At 39.6% G+C, this 26,626-nt stretch overlaps 1 protein-coding gene across 1 annotated transcript in view; it reads left to right on the plus strand.

Annotated features, from left to right (window-relative positions):
- Positions 1-24,989: 24,989 nt before the first annotated feature.
- Positions 24,990-26,626, plus strand: part of ARMC2 (armadillo repeat containing 2) — a 64,855-nt gene continuing 63,218 nt past the window's right edge. The window contains exon 1 of the mRNA XM_048937626.1: positions 24,990-25,097. The gene's annotated coding sequence lies outside the window, so the exon portion shown is untranslated. The remainder of the gene's footprint in view (positions 25,098-26,626) is intronic.

Genomic DNA, 26,626 nt, shown 5'->3' on the forward strand with positions numbered 1-26,626 from the left:
GCAGTCAAACTGTTGAAACACTTGTTTTCTTGCAGCCCCGTTGTGGCTTGCAAAAGCTATTCCATCTCCAGAATGTTGCTGAGAGTGATGCCGATGAAAATGACATGCAGACACACTTTACCATTTATGCATCTGAGTCACTATAAGGGGGCAGAATAAAATAGACCAACCTATCTGTGAAGAATGCAATGGTTATTTTTCATCACTAAGATTTAGAGGACTCATAAAATTTATTGATCACTATTTCTAAAACTGTCTTGAATTGTAGCTTTCCTGTTGCAGCAAAGCTGTATGACTAATATTTTGCTATTCTGTTTTCTAGTAGCTTGGAACAACATATCAAAAGTAGGAATACCAAAGAATGCTATAAGAACGTTTTCAAAGTAGCACAAGGAGGAATTCTTTGTGATTTTCCCTATTTACAGGTTTCCTAAAGCAGTGTAAAATTTTACTTTCTTCTTTAATGGAAGATATCTACACATATATAACAAAGTCTGTTTCTTAACTATTGGCCCATTTCGAAAAACTCTGTTATATTTGGAACTAAGACTATCATGGTGTGTCATCATGTCAGTAGGTAGTATTAATCTGCATAATTTTCAAAAAAGGGTAGAGATTGTTTTTAAGTTTTAAATTTTTTAAATCTTTAACATCTTCGTTCTCTCCAAAGGCCCAAGCGACAGCATCCTCAATAGCTAGAATAGAATGTAAGTTCAGAGATGATTGCTACAGTAAATTTCAACATGACATCTAATACAGATTCTTTCCTAAAACTTCTGTTATTAAACCTACATGTTGTAGTATGCTTATATATCTGTTGTTATTAGAGTATAATCTTTGTTGGGTTTAAGCACCACATTCCAACCAAGAAAGCAAATTCACGTAAACCACTCATCGCCTCTTTATCCTATGAGCATATCAGCCATATCATAGAACAGCTTGGGATCTTAAAGCCCATCCAGTTCCAACCCCCTGCTGTTGGCAGTTTGCCACCTGCTACCCAGAGCCCCATCCAACCTAGCCTTGAAATGCCTCCAGGGATGGGGCATCTGCAGTTTTTCTGGGCAACCCATTCCAGCGCCTCACCTGAAAAATTTCCCCCTAATATCTAATCCAAATCTCGCCTCTTATAGTTTAAAACCATTCCTGCTTGTATGCAGATACTTCTCTTATTTGTGACACTGTTCTAATCCTACATGGAATGACTTTATGGAGACAGATGCATTTTTAGCATGCATGGAGATTAACGAGTTCAAAACAGAGCTTTTCTCAGTCAAGAATGTAAGCCAGCAGAGACAGTTATTGTCCAGCTCTTGCATAATGGTCAGCCAGTATAACACTTGCCACCAAAATGAGACTTTCAGAGCTCTCAGGCAATTATCATTTACTGGGTGAGAGATATCACTCAATGGCATGAGTGGAACCATGGCATAGCTTTTTCCATGGCCTTCAGAGCTGATGTTTACCTCTGCCATGCTTGCAGGGGAATATTTTTATGTCTGCAAGTGCTTAAAATGCTAAATTCTACTAGTTTCTATGGAATTCCTGTTTTGGTGTAAGGTATAATTTTGACACAAGAACCACAGTTGTGCTTGACTCCTGAGCAGACAGATATGATAAGATATATCCTTATCATAGAATTATAGAATTGCATGGTTGGAAATGACCTGCAAGACCATCTGGTCCAACCATTCTCCCATTACCATTGCCACCACAAGCAATGAACCACATCTCGTAGCTCCTCATCCAGACGCCTCTTGAACACTGCCAGGGACGGCGACTCCACCACCTCCCTGGGCAGCCATTCCAGTGCCTGACCACTCTCTTGAAACAAGAAGTTCTTCCTTATGTCTAACCTAAACCTCTGGTACAACTTGTGGCCATTTCCTCGGGTCCTGTTTGTTGCATGGGAGAAGAGGCAAAACCTCTCCTCATCACAACCTCCCTTCCGGAAGTTGTGAAGTGCAACGATGTCTCCCCTGAGCCTTCTCTTCTCCAGACTAAAAGACTTAGATTCTCTTTAACTTCTGAGATAAAAATGTACATCTGTGCTCTAGCATACACATTCTACCACATCTTCTTTTGCATCTTTTGAATAATTTTTCTGCCACTAGTTGTAAGTCAATTGGCACTTTTTGATTTATTTAGTTCAGCATGCAAGGGAAGTGCATATCAAGTTTATGGGCTAAAGTGGAATTGTCAGCTATTCATGAAGCAACACCTCCAAGAAAGATCGCTCATGGCTTCCTGTCCTGAGCAATACAGAACTTGAAGCATCTACTGGGTTAACTTGCCCTTACGCAGAGCAAAAACCCTTGGGGGAATCCAGCACTACTTATTTGTTTAAGAGATGTGTCTATGCATTTGAGTGATGTCTTGATTTGTTTTTGTTTTTCCAAGGAGATCATAACTCATTTGCATAAACAGTTCCTAGTCCATAATGAATACGCATAACAGTATTTATGATAGATAAGTTGAGGGAGATTTTACAAGACAGCAAAGCATGCAGTAGTAGAAGGGAGAAGTACCCTTTTCATGCTGTCTGGCAAGAATGATGACTTAGAGCAGAAAGTAATTTTAATATCTTATCTAAGTACCCACATCAAAAAAAGAAAACAGGGAAAACAGGTATTCATGGGCATGTTGGTGTTACAAATGCCGTGATACTCTGTTTTAATACACTGCATTCAATATCTGATATATAACATACAAATTAAAGAATATGCCAGTTAAGACTGCAGGAGTCCTATTTAGTCATCTGTGTGGATCTCGTATGACTTCTTCTAACTTAACAAGAAGGAGGTCTCTTAAGCAAGAGCTGCGTGGAGATAGGGCAGCTGCTGCTCAAAAACAAAATGAAACTCTGGCATCTTCAGGAAAAAGAAGAGCCAAGAAGAAGCCATAGTCTGCTGCAGAGATCTAAGGGCACATGTTACTCTTTAAACTAGTTTATCAGTAAATCAGCTATAAAATGTTGGACAGGTTGTACGTGTGGGTGGAAACAATATGCACAGTAAAACAAGCTGGCTGGGTATGCAGAGAAATGTGCTGCTAGAAAATCTTGTGAGGAACTTTGAACTAGCTGAAGTATTGTAAATAAGCTTGTGTTACATGCTGTTGATTGAGCAAAATTCAAATGTTGAAGACAGCAGTTGTGAAGTCTCTGCCTTTGTGTGACGAACAGCTCAGTGTGGAACACTTAATCTCGTATTAACTTTTACTTTCTGTTTGTTGTGACAACTTAGTGCTGTTTCATGGCAATTTTGAAGTTTTTTGAAGGACTCTGGGGAAGGGGATCATAATGGCATAGAAGATTGGAGTGGACACTGCAACAAGTGGAAGACAGAAGAGGATTCTTAAGGAGAAGGGCAGAGGGATACGGAGAGAGGCAGAAATGAATAAGCATGCAAAGATGGTACAGGGGTGTACCATTATGGCATAGTGTGAGAAACTGAGGAGTGTATCAGTGCTGTTTGCTTAGCATGGCAGACCCGCTTATCTAATTATTTTATCTGTAATATTTCTAAAACACAAGTAACGTGCAAGCTGTACTGTAACATAGAGACAAGCACTAAAAGCAGTTCAGCTGCTGTGGTCTGCAGGTGCTGATGTCTGTAGTCCCTCATAATCTTGTATGTGGCTAGTAGGAGGGGATGAAGTTTACTAAAGATGATGAGAGTTTCAATACTCTTGGCTCTGTGGTTCGAGCAGATATAGCTGTCAACAATGATGTTTCTGGTTTCAGAGTTACCTTTGGTTTGAGTTCTTGAGACCTACTGCCTAGGGCAAGCATCCAGGTGAGAATGCTGATAGGAATTTGCAACTTAAAGCTCCTTGGCAGCAGATGCCTTTTTTCAGTTTTTGTGGCAGTGAAGCAGGTTCCAGAGAATGGGAGGGGAAATCTCAGAGGGTGTTTGTGAGGTGCCTGAGAGAGGCATGTAGGGATGGGGAAGGAATCTGGGAAAAGCCAGAGGGGTGTCATGGGTCTTTCTCTTCTCAGTGTCTTTGTGTCAGTGTCTTTCTCTCAGCCTGCCCCATCTCTTCCTCCCCAGGGGTGGCTGCTCAAGTTCTTGGAGTTTGTAACTTGTTTCCGAAGCCCACAGATATCTCCTCCCTGCCCCCCCGCCTTATATCTGTCTTCCTCTATCAATTCAACTCTGCCTGGAAAAAAAATCTCCTCATGGCTTTGCTGTAACTTCTAATTATTCTCTGCCTAAAAGAGCAGGATGCCAGGGGCAACTCCTGTTACAAAGCAAAGAGGAGACAGAAGGTGGGTAAGGGTCATTTAGGCCAGAGCAACAAGCTCTGTCTCCCAAGATGAAGGCAATGTATCTTGCACTCTTCAGCTGCTCTTGCCTTGTCTTGGCCTACTGAATTTATGTCACTCAAGTAGCCAAGCTGATGGCAGATGCCCACAGATTGACCTTCATTTTGTTGTTTTGTAGGTTTTAAGGATGTGTTATGAAGAAAACTGGTAGAAGTAGCAGAACTAACCTTATGGGAAAATATTTGCCCAGTGATTTGCTAAACCAATCAACAAGCAACACTTCAGAGTTGCTCGCAGGGGACCTCAGGTGCATGCAGTGTACCTAATTGATGGGAAGGGGTAGAGCCAGGATCCACTCCCTCACAGACCTCATATAAGGGTTGGCAGTGGAGGTGAGGGTATATTGTTGGAGATCCTCATCTATATGAGGCCTTCTGAAGGTAAGCAGCTTTTCTGCTTTTGTTTCTGCTTCTGCGGCTGCTGTGCTTGGGCTTATCCTCTCTCGCTGCAGCCTGGGATTCTGCTGTCCTGCTGTCATTGCTGTGTTTTCCATCACATTATAGTGTTATGTGTAGTAACAAATGCGTGGTTAGCCCATCCTGACCTAAACCACAACCTATGTTTTTTGAGTCACTTCAAACCTGTCTTGGTTTCTAAACCAATGATTAGTTTATGGTAGGTATTTCCTGCACACACCTTCCATAACCACTTCTCCCCCTTTCTGCTGTTTCCCCCTTAAGTATGATTTCTAGCACAGTAGTCACCAGGAAAGGGTGACTGTAGGATACACAACAATTATGGATCAGTGGGAGGAGAACTGGTGGAAACAGCAGCCTTATCTCTGTATTTTTGAGTATATGTAGAGGCTGCATGTATGCATTTTCATGTTAATGAAGAACTGAAGTAATACTAACTAAATGTACACTAGTGGAATTAAATTGAGATCTGTTTCTTACCCCGGCCAAAGTCTTGGCCAGCTTACCTTTCCATCTCATCAATAATGATGTTCTATCTACTATCATGATTAAAACAGAGCTCTTTATTTTCTCTCCAAGTTCCCTTGACTTAAGATACTAAACCTCATCTCTTTCATTCAGGGGTTACCTTTGATTAGTCTCCTCAGGGTACTCATATGCATGTAAAAGTGGCTGATTCTTCCTGGGATTTATCCCCCAAATTATTCTGTCTTCTTGAACAATTGAAACTTAACTGGATGTTTTCCCATTTCATAGATTTATTAGTGAAAAATGAATCTCACTGCTTTGAAGTTTTCCTAGCCCTTTCTCCCATCTCCTAGTTTTTAAGGAGGCTGTTTTCTATCTTTGTTCAGCCAATGCTTCCATTCTGCTTTTCCTTTCTGAGTTCCAACTCGCATTTCAAAATATTTTCCTTTTCACTGATCTTGAAAGAGAGAAATACTTTGTACAGTTGGCTTATCATTCATGTCTGGAATTCCTAGGTGTTACAGAAATCCAAATATTTTAATATTCAGTATTCATTTTAATATAGCATGTGACTTTAGGGAGTACTTTAAATCATTTTGGTGAAATTTTCCTGAAAAGAACATAGAAAACATCAGTGACTTAGGCTTGTATCCACAAAATGTTTTTCCTTCTCTCAAATTGCCATGGGGTCCCTCCTCTTACCTCTTTTGTCAAGTTTCAAGACTTTAGTGCTTAACCGCACCCCCACCAAAAGATTACAAATTGGACCAACCTTCACTGCATAAACGCTGGGATATCAGGACAGTGTAGTTTCAAAGTCTCACCTACAGTGTATTTTTTTAGGTACTTAAAATTAATAGATTTTCTAAGCTGTGTAATCTCACCAGATTCTATAAAGATGCCATCTGGCTGCACCATAAGTGTCCAAGTATACCCTCTCCCTCCCCAAAAATACAAGATTTTTTTCAAGTATAACTGTTGAATATCTTTTCACAATTAAAACAAATCTAACATTGCATTTAAAGATGAAAAAGCATCAATAAAACGAGGAAAGTGGATTGTGTGACTTCCTCCCAGCAAATTATTTGAAAATCCCAGGTCTCATAGGAATGTGGAATTTGAGAAATATTTGTCCTTTGTTCCCCCACCCCAGAGAAGCGCTCTTTTTCCTGCATTAGGGTGTTTTGGCAGTTGACAGATTCAGTGGGAAGGACACCAACAAAAGTAATAATCTTATTTTACTGTCTATTTCAAAATAATACAAAAAATAAAGTGGTGCCTACAGTAAGAAGATAAGGTTTACAGTAAAGAAAATGGACGAGGTAATTCATGTAGCTCATTACTACATGAGGTTAGCGGTAGTGATTAAGAAAGCTACATCACCAATTGCCCTAATATGTTAGGGCAAATCATCCTAATCTGCAGTTACTGGGGAGCCTCATTTACAGCAAGGATCTGGAGAACCTGTTTCGGCATCTGGGACGTTCTGTGTTGGTGCATCCACCCTGTAGGTGAGGTCTCCAAAAACTCTGCAAGCGGAGTTTATACCTTTATACTGTTGGATAAACAAATCAGCCAGGTGGGTTATCTGGTTTCCTCTTTTTCCTGTTGGTTCCTCCAAAACCTGGCCGGGGTTCAAGGAGCCAAGGAAGTTGTGCTATCTATTTTGGTGTACCACAGGCCTCTTTGGCAAGACTAGCTGTCTGCCCAGGATCGTGCATACATGCTTAGTCAGGTAACAAAGATTACAGCAAAGTTCTCTTGTGATCAGGAAAGATATCATTTAACCATTATTACTGCTCAACAAGCGCTGTAACAGAGCTTCTGTAGATAAACACCAGAATATACATACTCCTCCTGCCATGGCAAAATATGGATAAACAGCATTTATATGTACAGTTAATACTACATGTATTAGATATGCTGTTAGGTTGTGAGGTTCATCTGTAGATCAACTTAGATTCAGGGCCTATCTCAGGCCCCAGCATTTCATAGGGACAAAAATCATAATGCAGATTTCTGGAAGTAACATGGAAATAACAGAGCAGGATACAGAAATTAAATATTTACTTGTGACCATGTTCCGCGCTGTTCAGTGCTTCACTGAATTAGGACCGTAACTAGAAGTAGATCTGATAATAAAGATGAGTTTTCCTCATCAATCTTCTTTCTGCTAAACTGTAGCTTTCCAGTATTCTGCAAGCCCACAAATCATAGCCTAAATTCTATCTGTACTGTATGAAGAGTCTGGCTTATATTAACATCCCTATTTGACATGGAAATAACTCAGTCTGAAGAGCAATCTGGGACTCTATTATAGTCATACTACATGTTACTTGGTATTGAAGATCGTCTGCAGCACACTTTCATCTGGATGATGACTACATCCAACTTCTATGTAATTAAGAAGTACATATGTATGCAATGTATGCATATATCTATTATAAAGGACAGGTATGCATATGCATGCTTGAGCAAATGTGGGGTGAACTGCTATTTATAGATGGTCCCAGGCCAATGAACAAAATACAGTAAACAGCCCATATATAGGCAGAATTCTTATGTGGAAAGCGTAGTTTTTATAACCAAAATTACACAAATGTTCAAGCAGAAGTCTCATTCTACTATTTTAATACCTGTTCTCAGTATCCATGCAACCCTTGAAAGCTCTGCTAAGGTGGATTTAATTTCATCCTAAAGAATTCAAGTAGATGGGGGGGGGGGGGGAAGGTCCTATTCAGAGTGTCTTGTCTGATCCCATTTGAATGCGTAGATGAATGGACATCGTTCCCACTTTCCTCAGCTGTTGACAAAGTATATGTCTTTTGTGCCTGAGAGAGTGGAGGAATACTTTATTTATTTATTTATTTATTAATATATGGTGGTGCTATTCAGGGAGGTATCCCGCACTCTTGGAGGCCATCACTCAATCTCCTTTCTCAACAGCACCACTAAATCTTACACTGGTGTGGGTTTCTTTGGAAATCCCTAATGCACACAGATGACTAAAGCTATAATGACAGGAAACTACCTCCAGCTGAAGTATCAGGATGCAGTTTTGCAATTAGCCTAGGCTGACCTCAGTCTATTTTGCTGCATCCTTCTCCTGTGCTAGCTGTTGTCAGCAGCACCAGTGGACCTACATTTACATGTTCACCTGTGTCAGCTCCCTGACAGAGGTGTTTTTTTGGCAAAAACAGATGCTTTTGGATAGGGTAGGTTTTCAGCTGAATCAGATCACCTCCCTATCCCCACAACTCCGTGGGAGTCAGTCTCAACACAAAACAAGGAGGAAAAACTTGGGTGGGAGGTGAAGTGGTCCATCTCTTCAGCAGTAATAACTTTAGCTGGTAAAACCTCTCTCTAAAAAAAGGTACTAGAACAAACTGATAAAAATTTGATTTGAGATGTGCAAATTTCCTGGATTTGACAGTATCTATTTTTGAATTCCAGCTAAAATACCGAAGTGCTGTCTTGCTTTTTGTGGTGTACCACCTGAATTTGCATAAGTAAGGCAATGATAGAAAGTGGAGGATCTGGGATTTTTTTTTTTTTTAAGGTTTTTCCATGTGTTTGGTAAGCATAAACCAGTATATCTGATTTCTGTACTAAGAATATGAAGTAAAACTGCTACCAAAACCGAAAATAGTGTCTGCAATAAGTGGATATAATAAGAAAAGTCAATATGGGTTTTTCAGAGAGAAATTATACTACTTAAACCTACTTGAGTTCTTTATAATGAATGTATAAAGGTGAACAAGGAGTTGAAAGTGATCCACTCTGCTTTTCAAAAGAGTTTTGAGTCCAACAGTAAAGCCTTATAGAAAATTGTGTTGATGGTGGTAAGAGAAATCATGATGAGGTAGAGGAAAAAATCTTCCATAGACCAGTAATTGTTCAAAAGCAAAAAAAAGCAATGAGGGTTTTTTGTTTGTTTGTTTGTTTTTCCTTCACAACAGAGATTTGCTACAGTTTCACTTGGGATTCATGGTTTTATTTTATTACTAAGTGATGTCAAAAAGGTGAAGAACAAAGCCGTGAGCTTCAGTAATAATACTGAATTTTTTTAGGATACTAAAATAAAAAAAAACAGCTGTAAAATTATGCAGAAGGATTCCATGAGTAAATTGCATGAGGGGAAAAAAAAATAATTAACAGAGTTGGGTTAATTTTAGAAAATCTTAACTTTTCAATACAGAATAATGGTTTCTAAACTAGTGTTACTACCAGACTAACACTTCTTTTTGTTTGAAGAAAGGACAACTGAGGGGGTAGTATGAAAGAGATCTCTGAAGATGATGACTGGTATAGGGAAAGGCAGACAGCGAGCAGTTATGCACAGCTTTGCACTGTGAAAGAACTGAGTGGGAGTCTGTAAAATTCTCATGTGGCAAGCTTGAAACAAAAGGAAGTTAGTTTTCCCATAATGTAGAACTGAATGTAGAATACACATTCTCTTAGGATAATAAATATGAGTTTAAAAGAAAATAAAATCAAAGAGATCTGGAAGACAAGTACATTGAAGACTATTATACAATGGTCTAGGAAGAGTCTTCTGGCTTGGGAATACTGAGAGCTGAAGGATATGCCTTGGAAGACGTCAATTGTTATGTCTAATGAGCTTTTCATGAGCACGCCCAAGTAGGCCATTGTGGAGAAGTGGGAACTAAGCTTTGAGGACCTTTGGTCTGCTCAGGAATGTTTTAACTTCTAATTTCCAAATAGAATAAATAGCTTTAATGAGACATCTAATATTAACCATATAGTATGAGGTTAGCACAGGTAAAAGCTATTTCAAATATTACATTTAGCTCTGTATTACCTTGATAATAGCACTGAATTATACAAGTGGCATTATTCATATGGCATTGGTCATATGCTGTGCATTCAACTAACTCCTATATGACTCTTTCTCTTGATAAACAGTATGCCATATGTTTTTATCAGGCCCTAATTTGGGGGGCCTAATAAAAACGTAACCTAACTTCCTGGTTACATCAAAATATAGAACTGGAGTGTTCTTCATTTATACAAATATTACTGAACATTTAAGAGTCTCTGTCTGATAGATAATAATAATAATTAAAAAAAAAAAGACTACGCACCAAACTTGTAGCATTAAATGGAAGCTATCTTTTTGGCTACTCGTTGGAGAGGGATTACTGTTACTGGAATGGCTTTATTTTTCAGCAGTGTCTCCTTAAAAACAGCTTCCTGTGAACACATATTTCTATTTTATTGAGAAAAGGAAATGCTGTATTAGAAATGAATGTTTTTAAAGGATAATTTAAGGAAGTCTAATCTTGGCCAATGCTAAAATATTTCCAATTTAAAACAAATAGTATTTCTGTCACCCAGTCAGCTTTTCCAAATTAGACTATTACTCCTTGATAAGTTAATTACAAAACAGAAAGAGACTCAACTAATCTAAAAAAGTATATTAATGAAAGTATAGAGCACGTGTCTAAAAGCTGTTTTTAGAGATTTATTAGTGAAATTTTACTTTTTATATGAAAAACCTTGTCTTCAACTTATTAAATCATAGGGAAAGTACTCCATTTTTCACTCAATCACAACTAATTTCTTTACATTGCTTCAGTGATGGAGTATCATTTTTCTGAAGTACCATCCATTATAGAAAATGACAGTATCATAATTGAAATTATTTAAAATATGGTACATTTAGGTAATTTTTTACTTCAGTATAAATATTACTGCAGAAGAAATGCTGCTGTTGGAAATAGCTGGGATGAGCTACTAAAATGGAATTGTAGCTCAGTAGGCCGTATTCCTCTGGGGACAGGAAATGAAAGATATTAGAAATTCCTTTGAAATGCAAAAAAATAAGAGAAATGAAGGGAACCTTTTTTGTTGTTTCTGAAGTCTGGCCATCTTTAGTCAAATCTTCGTGCTACAGGGCAGATACCCATTATCAAATGTTGCAGAAATTTCATGCTGCTTAGGCTCCATGCAGATGTGAAAGAGAAATTCATGCTTGTTGGATATCAGCAGTGGGAAAGATTAGGACAGACAATAAAGAAAGGGGTGCAGGAATCTTCCAAAGTATAGATTATATAAGGAGTTGTCACTGCATGTTTAAAACATGAGATGCTATTTGATTGTTGCTTACACAAATAATTTGCAGCTAGTCAACACAGGACAAGAATCCATGTGGAGCTGTGGGCTGTGGTCTTTCTGCTTGTAATGTCACTTGAGTGATGCAGTTTTACTAACTAACCTGACCTCTCTTGTTGCCAGCTACCTCCACAAAAGGCACATTTTATTTTCAGTTTCGTAGCATGGAATTTCTCTCCTGTCCCATCACATATATGCTTAATTTTGTTTAAAAAATGAAACCAGATTTTATATGAAATATGTTACGGTTCTGCTGAGTACAATTTGTTGTGGAGTGATTGAAAATCACCAGGCCTGAAATTCTGTTTTCGTTATGTTTGTATGTATGCTGGAAAAAAAAGAAAGGTAGTTTTGGAAGCTTGCAACTGCTACAACAGTGTACATCTGGCAGTAGCAAGAGCTAATAGTGAGAAGGGAAGGTTGAAGCATTATTCTGAGCATCAGAACTCTTTGGGGAACTCCCTGACTCTGGGTTTGTGCAAGTGTTGTCTAAGGTGCTTGCTAGCAGAGAGAAGTATTTTCTTGAATATTATTTCCTCCAGCTGTGTATCCTGTAAAGGGCTTTGCAAAAGCTTGGTGTTGGGAGCATGAGGTAATTATCAAAGCATCTTGCATACGGAGGAGGGAAGGAATGGCTCTACTGCTTATACAGTTGGCCATAAGCTAGAGAATCTCCCTCTGACTATGTCATCTTTGCTGGGGGAAGATTTCACTCTTCACATTCAAATGTAATAAAAACAACAAAATGACAACACTTTGTGAATCATTCTGCTGGCTTTGAATTATGGTCCTGGCCTTCAAGAGACAGTCTACAGAATTTCTTTGTCTTCTACTATCAGTCCAAACAAATACTGTGTGGTGATGATCTGTAAATGGTTAACTTATTTTCTCAAGTTTCACCATTGGAATGATTAAAAAAACTAAACTGTATAAAACAGCTTTTTTTTTTTTTTTTTTTTTAAAGCAAATAATGCTGTGTAAAAATAAGGCCTTTTTGAAAATAATTCCTGTACATTCTTGTAACTGACTTATATACCCAATGACTCTTTTCTCAGAGTACTAACGTTAGAGCATGATTGCTACTTTTGAAGTTCTTATTTTGTTCATGGGGAAAAACAATTGTCTAGTTAGATTTCATATTTAATGTGTGGAAACACATGCCCCTAACAAAGAAAATTTCTACTTTTTCAGTCCCACAGAACTTTGTGGGACTAGAACAAATATTTTCTTATTAGCATTTGATGTTGCTGCAAGCATATGAAGAGAGAACTTCTTTGTAGGACTTGATGATTTCAGAATTCCTGATTGATAAACTAACCAGTAGTCAGTTTTCAAGGGAAACCCACAACTGTTTTAGAAGTGAAGTGAACTGGTTCTTGATTAATGTCCTTATTTTTGTACCTCTGGACAATAAGGCAGAATCTCATTATTCGAGAAGTTTCCTACAATCACCTTCTAAGAGTCACAAAGTTAGAAAGCTTGCTTTAAGTAAAAAAATATAATTATTTTTCATTTTGGACCTTTTTTTTCCTGGTTGGACTTCATCTGCTGGGCTTATGCTGTACTTGCAAACAGATAAAACCCTGGAGTCCAGCCATGAGCAGGTTTTCATAATATGAAATGTTGTATAGACACACTGGCAAAAAGCTGCTAAATTCTTAGAGTTAACCAAGATCTGTTGTTAAATGTGATCCTGAAGGTAAATAGACATATGAGGAAGTTGGAGGATTATTGGTCAATACCACAATAGTATAAAATGCACCAGGCTGGCTTTAGCTTGGCAGTAACTTATCTTTTGTCACATCTTTGTAGTGTTAGGGTTGCAGCTGTACAAAAAGAGACCCTTACTTGCTCTCACATTAATTAATATTATGTTGTTCTGCTTGTATCACAACAGGAGGCTGTTAGAAAGTATTTTGGGGCTTACTGAATAAATTTTTTTTTTTTTTCTTATGCTGGCTTGCTTCAGAAGTAGTAAGTCAATAGCTGAAGTCTAGAAAAGAGCTGTCTTAAAAAATGTGATGTGAAAAAGAAGACTGAAAAAATAAAGGATTTCTTAAAACCACTCCCACCTAGCAATGTTGTTTCTTGTACCTTTAGTACATCTGCTTCTCACAGTCTGTCTTTCCAAATATGCCTACCTTTCAAAATTACTCCAGCTTTGGAATGAAAGTGTCAGCAGTTGCAAGACTCTTGAGAGTTTGATTATCTTATTTCCTGTCTGTCTACTGCATTTAAACATGTGCCAAACTGGAGAGGTCATTTTTCTACCGTGACTCTGGAGTACACTTAATAAGACTCTTGTTACTGACTGACCTCTTGTACCTGGAGAGATTAAACATCTTGGACAAGTTTTCATTGCTTGAATCTGTGCCAAATCCTTTTAACACATGAAAGACTCAATCACTTTTAAACCAGTGGTGTTGAGCAAATAAGCTTTGGTCTGATGACAGGAGCCTGCTTGATTTCTGCAGTAAAGGAACAAACTCATAACCACCTTGGTTACAGCAAAAAAAAGTATCTGTGCTGATCTTTGTCAACAGTCTCATCAGATTGCTAGGAACGTCCCTTCTACCAGGTTACTTTGCAGCTGTGAATGAAAGCTCACTGTCTGTGCCTAGTACTTGCCATAAGAAGCGTAACCTTAGCTTTCAAAATGAGGGACTTTTTAAGTATTTATGTTGTTGAAATTGAATCAGATCATGTTGCTGTGTTGCTTTTAGCAACTTGCACCCACTTTACTTCTATCATACTTAGTGAGGTTTTTCAGCTGCATTTAAAGACTAGGTCTAGAATAGAGCTCTGTTTATGAAACACTGAAACACTATTAATGTTTCACAGCACTTGACAACTCCGGCTTTTCTGATTATATTCAACCTTGCTGAACAGGAATGTTTGCATCATTTAAGAGCAATTTTTTTTTGCACTGTCTGTATTCTGTATCTTCTCTTCAAACAAAGCGATGATGACAGATGATGCCTCAAAGATAAGTAACATTCCACTATACACCCTCTGTCTACAATAAGTTCTCTAAATGCACATGAGTTTCACCACATCATGGCATGTTACCTACTTTATTTATCCATTCCACTTGACATAGCTATTAAAAATAGTCCTTCTTAGTTGAGTCTTTTCCTTTCTCATGTGTCAGTCTTCAGGATCTAATTCTGTAACTACTTTGACAAAATTGAAGACTCACAAGCTGAATGAATGGGCTGTGTTCCCCTACTAACAAAATGTGTATCCTCTGAAAACATTCTGGTTATTTAAAAAATTCTTAGGCTAGATGTCAATTAAAATTACGAGGGGAGGGACTCCATCCACTCTTTCATACTTATTTCCTCTTCTCCACTGTTTCCGTTTCATTTATCAAATCAGCTTTCTGTTGCCAAATTTCTTTCACCCTTTTCTATGTATTGGTTTTTCCTCTTTGTCATGGTTCTATGGGTTTTTTGGACATAGATTGATCTAGTCAACTCCGTGACACTCTTTTTTACTTCACATGTGAGAAAACCTTTCTACTTATTTCCAGGCGTTTTCTGTATATAATATCATTGACAATCGTGTTGCAATCTTATTTAAATGAATATTTAAACTTATTCATCATTCCTATAATTGGAACCAAGTTCAGCATCGATAAGTGGCTTATTAGTGGTCGTAGCATAAGTGATAGAAAAAGGAAGGCAACAGTCAATTCTTTTGCAATTATTATTACAAAACTTTGTATGCACGCTGTGTTTTTGTTGATACTTGCTCGAGAAAAAAGTGACTAAATGTGAGCCAGCTTCTCACCACCAGAAATGGTTTTGATTACATTGTGACTGAAGACTGCACTGACAGAACTATAAAAATGTTTGCAGAACCTGAGCTTGTGGTCTAACTTTAACAATGCATCTAAGACAGTTGCAAGGTCACACAAATATAACTTGAATATCTCTGAGTATTTAATCTGCACATGCAGCAAAATGATTTATTTTTGCCAATGTCATTCTACAGGTGGAGTTATTTCTGTATATGCCACTCTCCAGATGGTTGTCCTTGTTCTAATACCTTTTTCCTTACTTTACTAATCGTGGTGAAAAAGTGCCTACCTGGGAAGTCTACATTTTGCCTGATTTTTCCCCTAGTTCATTTTTCTAGTGCAGACAAGTCCTAAAAGTATCATTGAGGAAGAGTGGGATGCTAGGATGTTCTGGGGATGCCACCTCTATATGCAGAATCCACTGCTGACTCAAAGCAAATCTGGACTATTACACAAACCATCGTCAGCAATGAAGAACTACGTTCAGCAATTTGGGAAGGATAGGCAAGCAATATAAAAGAATCCAAATAAAGCAACAAAGATGGTTAGACACATGGCTGTGTGTTTCACAAGCAATGAGCTTTCTTAAAATAACACGGAAGGAAGAAAGAAAGAAAAGCCAGAAAATTATATATCAGCAGTACTATTTCTAAAAATAATGGTTTTCAAACTTTTCCATGTGGCATTAACAGCTCTTTAAGGGATAATCTTTATTGCTTTGTAACATACAAAGCAATAAACAGCTGCTGAGATTGATTAATAGCCAAAGCAAAGTTGAGGCATGTAATCAATCTAAAAAGCCATTTATTGTGAATATGCTACGAAGCAATAGAGATTACTGCTGTTGCACAACAAACCATAACAGAGAAAGCACGCAGACACTCACACACACACACACACACACACAGCAAAAAGAGTTGCTTTCTTTTCAAGGCCCTCTCTGTTATGCTGCTTTTTTCCTGAGCTTGCACATGGCAGTGCCATTGCCTAAGAAAGGCCACTGGCCCTACAGCATATGATCTGCTGGAAAAAAGTAATGCTATAAGAACCTCAGTGTCACCTGAGTGGGAAATAATACTAATGGGTTTTCTTGTTTGGTTTGTTTTTGTTTTTCTGTAACTAGAAGTGTAAAATTCCACATGTATTCAGTGTGTCTTTGGAAATGGTACTGCTATTTGTATTACAAAAAAAAAACAAACGAATTGGCTTACCAATTAAAAAAAAAAAATCTAATTTGTGCTAATGTAGAGCATTTTTTTTAAATGGCTACTAAATGACTGTGAAGTTGATCATAGGAATATTGCATGTAGCTACTTCAGGCAACTACTTCACACCATTCTGTATATGCAGCTTTTAATACAGTCACGTTTTTACCTCCTCCTCCGGGTCTTCGTGGGAGGCCATTTCAGAGTCTTACTTCTCCAGCCACTTTAAGCTCTTTTAAACCCTTACAAAAAATTCTATTTGGAATGTTGCAGGTCAGCATGCCTTTTTGTTCTTGTATCAACAGTGTCATTTAGAACAAACTGCTCTTCATGTCTTTGAAATGAAGTTATGGAGAGTGCCTCTTACCCTTCATTTTGGTAGAACAAATAAGCCATGCACCATGCAATGGGAGGGTTTTCCTTTTATCAGTCTTGTGACCCTCCTCTGCACCCATCAGGATCCCTCTTGTCTGAATGCACACGTTTTGTGGGGCAGAGATTCAGAGGGTCTCGGCATCCTTCTTTCTCCAGTGACACTCTTACCCTGTCTACTGGAAACATCTTCCCCAGTACATTCAAGGATCAAATCTGCCTTTTTCGTATCCCCGTAGCATCTGAAGCCATTGGTTAACTTGTACATCTACAAACAATTGGCGTGTCCTTGTTTCTGAACTGATGACCTTGTAACTTATGACAGAAATTTGTATTACTTGGCAAGGACATGAATTTGTACTTTACACTATGAAATTTCATTCTGTTTCTATTACCCTAGCTCCCAAGATTATTCACGTCTTCCTGTATCATATTGCCATCCCCTTCCATATCAATGATGTCTCTCACTTTTGTGTCATTAGCAAATGTTATTAACAAACTCCCTATTCTAAGGTAGTGAATAAAAATACAACTGAAGATGTACCCTTGTGGAATTCTTAGTAAAATAATCCCCAAGACTCAATTTCACAGTTGTAGGAACTGCTTTCTTCAATTTTATATTTGCAGGAAATAAAGTTCAGCCCTAGAAGAACTTATATTCGGATCTTAGAAGTTATAAACAAATACAGTTCAGCCCTAGAAGAACTTATATTCGGATCTTAGAAGTTATAAACTTTTGAAGCTGTTGTCTTCTAAACTCTGAACTATTTAATAGCTACAGTCGCCTAAACTTTAATAACAGCTACTTACAATAGTAGCTGATGAATATAGTGCTGAATTTGATTGCTTTTTAGCATTTCACTCTCTTTGTTAAGAAAATTATTTGAGTTATTTTTAGCCTGGCAATCAGTTTTACTATTTAGCCAGTCTTTAATTTCTATTTCAGAAAAGCACAGCCTCCCTGGAGGAGATGATATCTATGCCTGAGACAACATTGCTTGTGAACTCTTATCCTGTGTGAATTTCAAAGTTCTAATTTCCCTACTTTGGGCAGCCACATCATTCTTCCTGCAGGAAACATTGGACTGAAATTCATGGCCTTGTTCATGCTTCCCCATGTCTTAACTTTTTCCACTCAGAGAGTTTGGTGTCAGCAAAATCAAAGAAAATCTCTCAATAATTGTCATTGATATATATATTTTTTCCATCAGTATGCTATTTGCAAAATGACTGTCACTGTAGTACGTAATCTTTTGTAAAAAAAAAATAAATCCCTGCAGTTAAAAGTTTCATTTATTACACACTGACTGAAGCTTATACCTATCTCAGCTGCATTTAACGCTACATTTGTGTTGCTAATTAATTTGAGAAGAGTGAAGGCAATCTCATTTTTTCCAAAACACTGTAAATGGCCTCTTGTAATCATTTAGCAGAGAATGACCTCCTGCAAGCTCTGTTTGCTGCATCTGCACAATGTTGCTGAGAGGGAACTGCTGGTAGCAAAGAGGAAATACAGCAAAACTGGACATTTGCACTGCAGCCTAGAGAGAAGTGCTGTGTAAAGCCAGTGTAACTGGAAAGATGAAGACCTCTGCAGACCAACTGTTGAGTGTCAGCAGTTCATGCTAGCAGAACTTCTGCCAGTAGAACTGCCTTCCTCTCAAATAAGGCCAGCAACAAGAGCATACAGAGAGATAGAGATTTATGGGAATATCTGTAGGGTGCTGGTGAGAAGGGCAACAGGTCTCTCTCCTTGCTTCTTATACTGCTGTTCCTGTACAAACAGCCCCAAGGATGCCTGCCCACCAGGGTCCTGATGCCTGTGCCTGGCCACTGCTGGCCTTGTTTGAACCAGAAAGTTTTACTGGCAGAAGTTCTGCTGGCATGTGCTATAGACATTGCTGTGTTGGCAGGATGCGCTCACATTTGGCTGTTTCTAAAGATGCAAGATGTCCTCAGAGCATCAGGCTTTTATCAGCAGAAGATGGCAGCATTATCAGAGGCTAACCCAGACTACCTTGCGCAATGTTTGGTAGATTGCCTTCTGCTAATTTCTTGCAGCATATTGTGGAGCTGCTGTTGTATACTGTGAGATACCATCAGTTGCATCATAAACTCTGTGTAAATATTGGGTCAGATTTTCAAAAATTTTTTGATCTTGTTCAATAACCTATTTTTACATGTGCTGTTTTCCCATATTGCTGATTTCTCATTGCCAGAAGCCCAGATTGTATCAAACAGCATCGCTCTCTTGTTCATTTAGGGCAGATGTAAGCATTCTTTCTTATCTAAAGAGCAGCCTAAAGTATTGGGTGCTGGGGACAAATGGAACATAGAGACAATGAATGGTAGCTAACTATTTGCAGTAAGTGTTTGCTAAACTGCTTTTCAAGAACAACTTGAAGTTTTGAGCCATACTGTGAGGACTGGAAGAGAGGAACATTCAGGGTTGGATATTAAACTCATGCCAACATATCCACTCTGATTTAGGAGCTGCTTAATGAGGAGAAAGAAGCACGAGGTGGTGCCAACTTTTTGGAAAGCTGTGCTGATGTGGGCATTTTGGCATTACTTGGGGAGCTGTCTCCAGTGATGTACAAAAAGTTAAGTATTTCCTGCTGCAAGGTCTCTTCATGCTGGGTAATATACTGGAAATAAGAGATGAACCTGATATGATGGACTTTGCTAGCTGTGGGGGAACAGTAAATAAGGTTTATATCCAATTCTGTCCTATCTTGTTTTGAGTACAGAAAATGAAAGTGGTGCTTCTCCATGGTGATCTCTCTAGACAGTATTTTACATCAGTGTTGCTTGGGAGAAAGCCCATGCTTGCCTCCCCATCTATCCTGTTGTCATTAATGATGTTACATAGCCAACTCTGGCAACAGAGACAAGGCAGGTTTGGCAAGCTGTAGGTAAAAAACAAAACAGTGTAACAGGAAAAAATAACAGAAATATCCACCACAAAACTCTGTAATTTCGTAGTCTCCTGAAACAAACAAACAAACAAACAAACACATAGGGTTTCACAGGGTTCCTTCATTTGCTGAGTGTAATTTTGTCCTTTTCCCAAATTTAGTGCAAAGTCCGTTATAGGGTTTTGGTTTTTCCCATGACATTTTCAGGTATTACAGACAAGTGCATTTCATAAATAGCCCTCATATATGTAGAATATATAAATGGCTGGAAAATACGTAGAGCTTAAAGACCATAGGCATGCGTGGAACCTGCAGATCTGCATAGAAAGCCACATGTAACCAGAGTACCTGCACAGTGACCTTGACGTGGTATGGACATATAGCATCTGTGGTGTGCAGGCAGGCAGCATACATCCAGTAAGTGCAATGTCTTCTGGACACATCCATTTTATGACACGTTCATGGATACTCTGCTTAACACATGCACAGAAGATCTGGCATGTCTATGTATGTGCTAGGCAGCACATGGACTGTTCTGTCTTAGATTTCATGTCTATAATTCAGAAAGTCCTAGCTGAACAATTTATTGGAAACATGCACTCACTCATTTGGAACTGCTGTTCTTAAAAATCATCTGAAGCAACTTGAGTTTGTTCCAAAGATACAGCATTTTATTGGTTTAAAGCAAGTGTGTTCTGTAAATGATGAAACTGCTCACTCATTGCTTTGCATTGCTTTTTGTGATCTATGAAGTTCTGTTTTTGCCTTCTTGGACTTTCACCCAGTACTGATATTTCAATATTCTTTATATGCATTTCCCCCACCAGCAGCTGCTAGATACAGTGTAATAGGAGAATGAGTTAGGAGGAAAGACAAGGAATGCTTATTTAGAAACTTTTGACGAAGTAAACCCCATCACTATGTTAGCAGACTGGCCATATTACAGTGAATACCCTTCCTGAATCAGCTACCTGTGTTTGGAGAGCTTCCTAAGGGGCTCTGTTGCTCATTGGTTTTTACTCTAGCCATGTCTTCTTCCCAGAAACTCTTTATCCTTTTCTTAGTATCTTTCACCATGGGCTTATGTTGATGAGAGCAGTATTCCAGCTATTATACTGTCTAACGAATGCATAATCATAATGAGGAGTGCACGACAAGCTGGTCATAAAAGGAACACCTTGGAGGACTAAACTCAGGGAACTTACTGCAGGAAGAGAAACTGCCTTTTCTTCTTCTTCACCTGACATTAGATCTTATCTCTACTTTTAGGTTTTCCATTGGTTGTGGCTTCCACTACCTTACCATTCCCCTTCTTTCTGTACTGATGAAATCCCGCTGAGCCTTCTCTCCTCTAGGCTGAACACTCTCAGCTCTCAACCTTTCCTCATAGAAAAGATGCTCCAGTCCTTTAATCACATTAGTAGTCCTTTGCTGTATGATTATATATGTATGTCTGTATCCAGTATGTCCATTCCTTTCCTATACTGGGGAGCCCATGAGTGGACCTAGTACCTCAAGTGAGGCCACACCAGTACCCAGCAGAGGGGAAGAAACATCTCCCTCAACTTACTGGCAACACTCTTCCTAATGCAGCCCAAGAGTCTGTTGGCCTTCTCTGTGGCAAGGGTGTAATGCTGGCTCGTGTTCAAATTGGTGCCATCAGAACCCCCACGTTTTTTTCTGCCAAGCTGCTATGCAGCCAGTAGGCCCCCAGCATGCTGTGGTCCACCTGTGTGGGACTTTACATTTCCCTTTGTTGAACTTGTTGAGAACTATTTCAAGCCCATGACTCTAGTTTGTCTGGGTCCCTCTGAACAAGCCAGTTATCATATAACCAGTGGTCTTTCCGGGATTGTTTAATCTGGAGGAGACTCAGGAGAGACCTTATAGCTCTCTGCAGCTACCTAAAAAGAAGTTGTGATGAGATGGGAGTTGGCCTCTTTTCCCACATAACTAGTGATAGGACTGGGAATGGTCTCAATTTGCACCAAGGGAGGTTCAGGTTGGATATTAGGAAAAATTTATTTACAGGAGTGGTCAGGTGCTAGAACAAGCTGCTCAGGGTTAAGTCACATCCCTGGAAGGCATTCAAGAAAAATTTAGATGTTGTACTAATGGAAATGGTTCAGTGGGAAAATATTGGTGGTAGGGGGACAGTTGGACTAAATGATGCTGGAGGTCTTTTCTAACCATGGTGTTTCTATAAGTTTGTGATTCTACTCTTGACAGATCTCCCCTGCTGCATGTATAGGAGACCTTCATAAACCTGTTTGATTAAAACTTATTTGGTTACCTAACATTGGGTTTGTTTCTAAGTGCTGTAAAATGAACTGCTTCACCTGCCTTTGAAATGAGGTAGAAGTGATACGAAACACATATTTTATTTAACAGGATATACCAGCTGGTCTATGCAAAACTGCATACAAAAGGAAGATTTTTGTCCAGATATGAGGTAGGGTTGTTTTGTTTTGAAAAAAAAGAAGAAAGAAATTAGGGGGAAATGGGGATTGTATTGCTGCTTGTGTTGGTGAAATTGCACTGAGGGCTGCTATTACTGGTCAGCAACAAGAAGTAGCAAGTGTGGTCAGTGAACATTTGATATGCAAAGTTTTTAACACTGTTAAATAACTTTGAATTGCATTGAAATATAGGCCGTGTATATTTAGATACTCAGATAAGATTTATTTCTAGATAAATCTAAGTTAGCTGGATTGAAAATGAGACTGGATACCAACACAAAATCCCTTTCATGATTTTCAAACATTGAAAGTAATTTCAGTGAACATGACTAAATACTCAGTTAGGCAGAACTGCTCAGAACACATTGTTTATACATCGACAGTTTCTTCAGCAAAAACTGACTTTCTTAGACCTACTCAGTATATATGTTCTGTTGACACTTCCATCCTAAAAGGAGGTTACTGCAAACATGAAGATTTAATTAAGTATCTGCATTTAAAAGAGGTGCTGAGGGTTCATTCAATAAAAAGCACATAAAGAAAGGGATTTAAGTGAGAAAGTTGCAACTACTGAGACATAGCAGAGAAACATCAGGAGAGAAAAATTTGCTATAATTGCCAAAAACAACAACAAAAAAACAACAACCAAACAACTAACCATAAAATTAACTCTTCAATTGTTGACCTAGAAAATAGTGAGGAGAAATAATATGCCTATGCAAAGCATTAAAGAAGTCAAGAAGGATGGCTTAGTTGGTTTAACTGGGTGGATTTAAAAATTGTTTAAAGAATGATGCAACGATAATGGTAAAAAGAGATTCAAACTGGCTTTACTAGGAAGCAGATCTACAGATGTTCCTGTGAAACTTCATATCTATTATCTCAATAAAAGAAAGGTTGAGAACAAAATAACATAGAATGAGCTAACTGTGTATAATCTGGAAATAGCATATGCACACACAAATGTACATCTTCATTCCTTGGGTGTTTAAGGAGAGATATAAAAAGAAAAGCAAGTACAGCATTAACAAGGCTTTAGTTATTTCTGAGGTACTGAACTTTGCTGGAGAAGAAGGATGACTAGATATCTCATAATTGGAGATAAAGTGGAAGCCAGCAGACGTGAAGGCATATGTTATGGAAACCTGATAGGATTACATGTGGAGATCTTTTTACTATCATGTTCCTGTCAGGACTGTAAGAAGAGCATTTTTGTTCTAGAAGAAAGGGGTGAAACAAGTTTTTGGCAATACTGAGAAACATGAATTAAATTTAAAATGACAGCAGGGTTTTTTTTTTTCTAACAAACACGAGAAAGTAAATGATATCATGCAGAAGCAATTAGCAAAAGAAAGTTTAAGTCAATAAGATATATCGGTATATACTAATTTTAAATATACAGCTTGCTAACTTAAACTTTATGCATAAAATGAGCTTATTTGGAGATACATGCTTTCTGATATATCTTAAGTTTATTCTAAGGGAACCAAGGAAGAACCTTGATCAGATGAAACTATTATTTTTAGATTTTTCTGTTATTCACAGATAATAAGCATTGTCACATAGCAGATTTTATATAAATTCAAAATACATTCAGAGCAAGGTAAAGAAGAGTCACAGAATTGTAGAGGTTGGAAGGGACCTCTGGAGATCACCTAGCCCAACCTCCCCGCTAAAATAGGTTCCCTATAGTAGGTTACACAGGAAGGTGTCCAGGTGGGTCTTGAACAAAAATGAAACTCCACAGCCTCTCTGGGCAGCCTGCTCTGGTGCCGTCTCCCTCACAGTGGAGTTTTTAACTGACATTTGCATGGAAATTCTTGTGTTCCTGTTTGTGCCTGTTGTCCAGTTGCTGGGCACCACCAAAAACAAAGGCTGTTCTTGTCAGTCACAAACAACATGCTTACTGTAACAGGGCTGTCTTTGTTGCTGTTACATGTGTGGAGATCTTCTGATATGGGCCATGATCACATTACCTACTTACGGCAGTATGAGGGGCCCATAGGAAGATGCCTGGTGCAGTGGGAAAATGGGGTCTCATCAATGGGGTCTGGCTTGGGAGACAGCTTGGGGGGCACACTGCCAGTGACCCCCTCATGCCACCCAACCGCATGTGCGCATGTGTGTATGGCAAAGCTATCCAGCCTGTGGGATCCTGAAGAACAGGGTATCTCTGCCATATGTGCATGTGCATATGTGTAGCAAAGACACAATATGGAAGAATAGGAAACCAGTCATTTCTCAGTTTCTCAGAGAAGATGTGAGGAGACGTAATAGTGCTAACTGGAAGCTGTTGAAGTTGAGTGACATGCCTAGAGAAGCTGTGGTCCCCCTTCCCTGGAGGCACTCAAGGCCAGGCTGGATGGGGCCCTAAGCAGCTGAGCTGGGGGGTGGCAGCCCTGCCCACAGCAGAGGCTGGGGCTGCTTGGGCTTAAGTCCCCACCCAAACCAAGTCATTCTGAAACTGGTGCATGAGCTGGGTTTTCGCAGATGCAGCTATGCCACGATTTGGTCACCTTGGCATGACCAATGCTTGTAGCTGCTATAGCTTACTGTGTCAAAAAGGTTTAACAACACTCGTTTCAATCAGTACAAATCTGAACTTAGAATGCAATATAAAGGCACATCTCCAACTTTACCTGAATGAGTAACTTCTGTCAACACTAAGTAGATTTCATTGCCACCTGTTACTAGGTCCTCAATGGAGGCCAGGACAAACCTAAAGAAGCGCTTGCCATCTGAACCCCCCGCGGAGTCCTTCCTGAAGCAGGACCCCTATCCCCGCCCCTCTCCCGTGCGCGTCCGCCACAACCAACACCGCGCCGCCAGAGCGATGGCCCCGCACGCCTCAATCCACCGCGGCGTGCTGCGCATGCGCCCGCGCAAGCGTCCCGACGTCTCGGCGTTTGCGGCGTCTCCCCTCCACTCCCGCAGGTGCTCTGAGGGAGCGAGTGAGACGTTACGGCTGTGGCGGGGCCGCCGTCCCCTGCCAGCGGTGAGTGAGGGGCCCGTCCGTCACCGGCGCGCTGCCCGCGGTTCGGCGGCCATGATGTGTGCGGTTGCCATGGGAACAGCCGGCGAGCGGGAGGGGAGCCGGCAGGGCAGCGCCTGTTGCCGGCAGCAGCCGCCCCCCGCTAACTACCTCAGAGTGCTGGTTTGGCAGGCGGGCTGCGGGTTCACTCATCACCCGTGAGGACACTGGTGGCTACAGCACGGGCTTTCTCCTCGCTGGTGGCGGTGAGGCAGTGTGTGCTGCCTGTAACCGGTGGGGCAAAGCTCGCCGCCATACCTCGTTTTCATCCAGCGTGGTTGTTTAGTAGGCTTTGGAAACATTTTTGGTCTTCCAGATCAGGTTGGTGTCTGCTGAAGGTTATTTCTTTGCTGTGATGATTTGGTGCTTTTTTAAGCCTGAAGCTGGTACTGCTCTGAGACGCAGTGCTGAGCGTAGTGAGCGCCCAGAGCTCTGTGTGTATTTTAGTGGTTAAATGATCCCGTTTCTGAGATCTGAGCTACACGTAGCACGACGCTGGCTGCTGTCCTGATGTACTCAGCCAGGTTTTGCTGATTGACACAGAGTGAGTGCTGTGAGGGTGCAGCTATCTCACTGCTAGTGATAGCTGGGTCTGATCTTGGGTTCTCTGAACCATACTCTGAGCTGGGGCTCTCTGATCCTGTACTGTTATCTGCTGCTTTCAAATCTTTCTGTACAGTAAAGACGAGACCTCTGGAGGAAGCAAGTGAGGGAAAAGGCAAGAGACTGAGTACAGCTTTTCAGAGGCTGATGAGAGACAGAGAGGAGCATCACCTGTGCAAGTTAAGGGCTACCTGGAAAATGGTGACAGCAGCAGGGACAAGATCTGCACATGCCAGTTATGTTGATCTTGAGTCTGCAACATTGCCTTTATGTGTACCTGCTGGACTAGCGAGCAAAATGGGAATGTTGCTGGATTTTCAAAAAGAGGCACAGATAATTAGAATTATTTCTGATTTTTACCTAAGGTATTGTATTTTAAAGAAAGGCATAAGTAGAGTTTTTGAGAAGTGTATATATAGAAAATCTTACCAATAAATAAAAAACCAAATAGAAATAGTCTCCTTAAAAACAAAACAAAACCAACAACAAAACAAACAAGAGTAAAACTAGATGGCAATCTAGGCAGCTGATGCTGTCATCCTTCCTTCATCCTGTGTTACTGCTCTCTACTCATTGCTTCCCACACTACTTAGAAGGAAACTGGCATGATATAGCTAGCTTAGACTACTTGCTCAGAGCTTCTGGGGTTTGGGATGGGAGAGAGCAGGTGAAACTTCATCCTGGAGCGCTGCTGCAGCAGAGCAGCTGCTTGATACTTGAATGTTTCAGCCTTAGGCATGATAAAATAGGGAATAATAATCTTTCTGTTGGCCTTTTGAGAAAGAGACAGTGGTTGTATTGTCTGTGATGGCACACCATGTTGGCACAGCAGCCAAATTCAGATAAAGAATTTCCATGGTTCTTAATTGCTTGCAAGAAATAATAACCTT

This window comes from Lagopus muta, chromosome 2 (assembly GCF_023343835.1).
Source record: "Lagopus muta isolate bLagMut1 chromosome 2, bLagMut1 primary, whole genome shotgun sequence".
Taxonomy (NCBI): Eukaryota; Metazoa; Chordata; class Aves; order Galliformes; family Phasianidae; genus Lagopus; species Lagopus muta.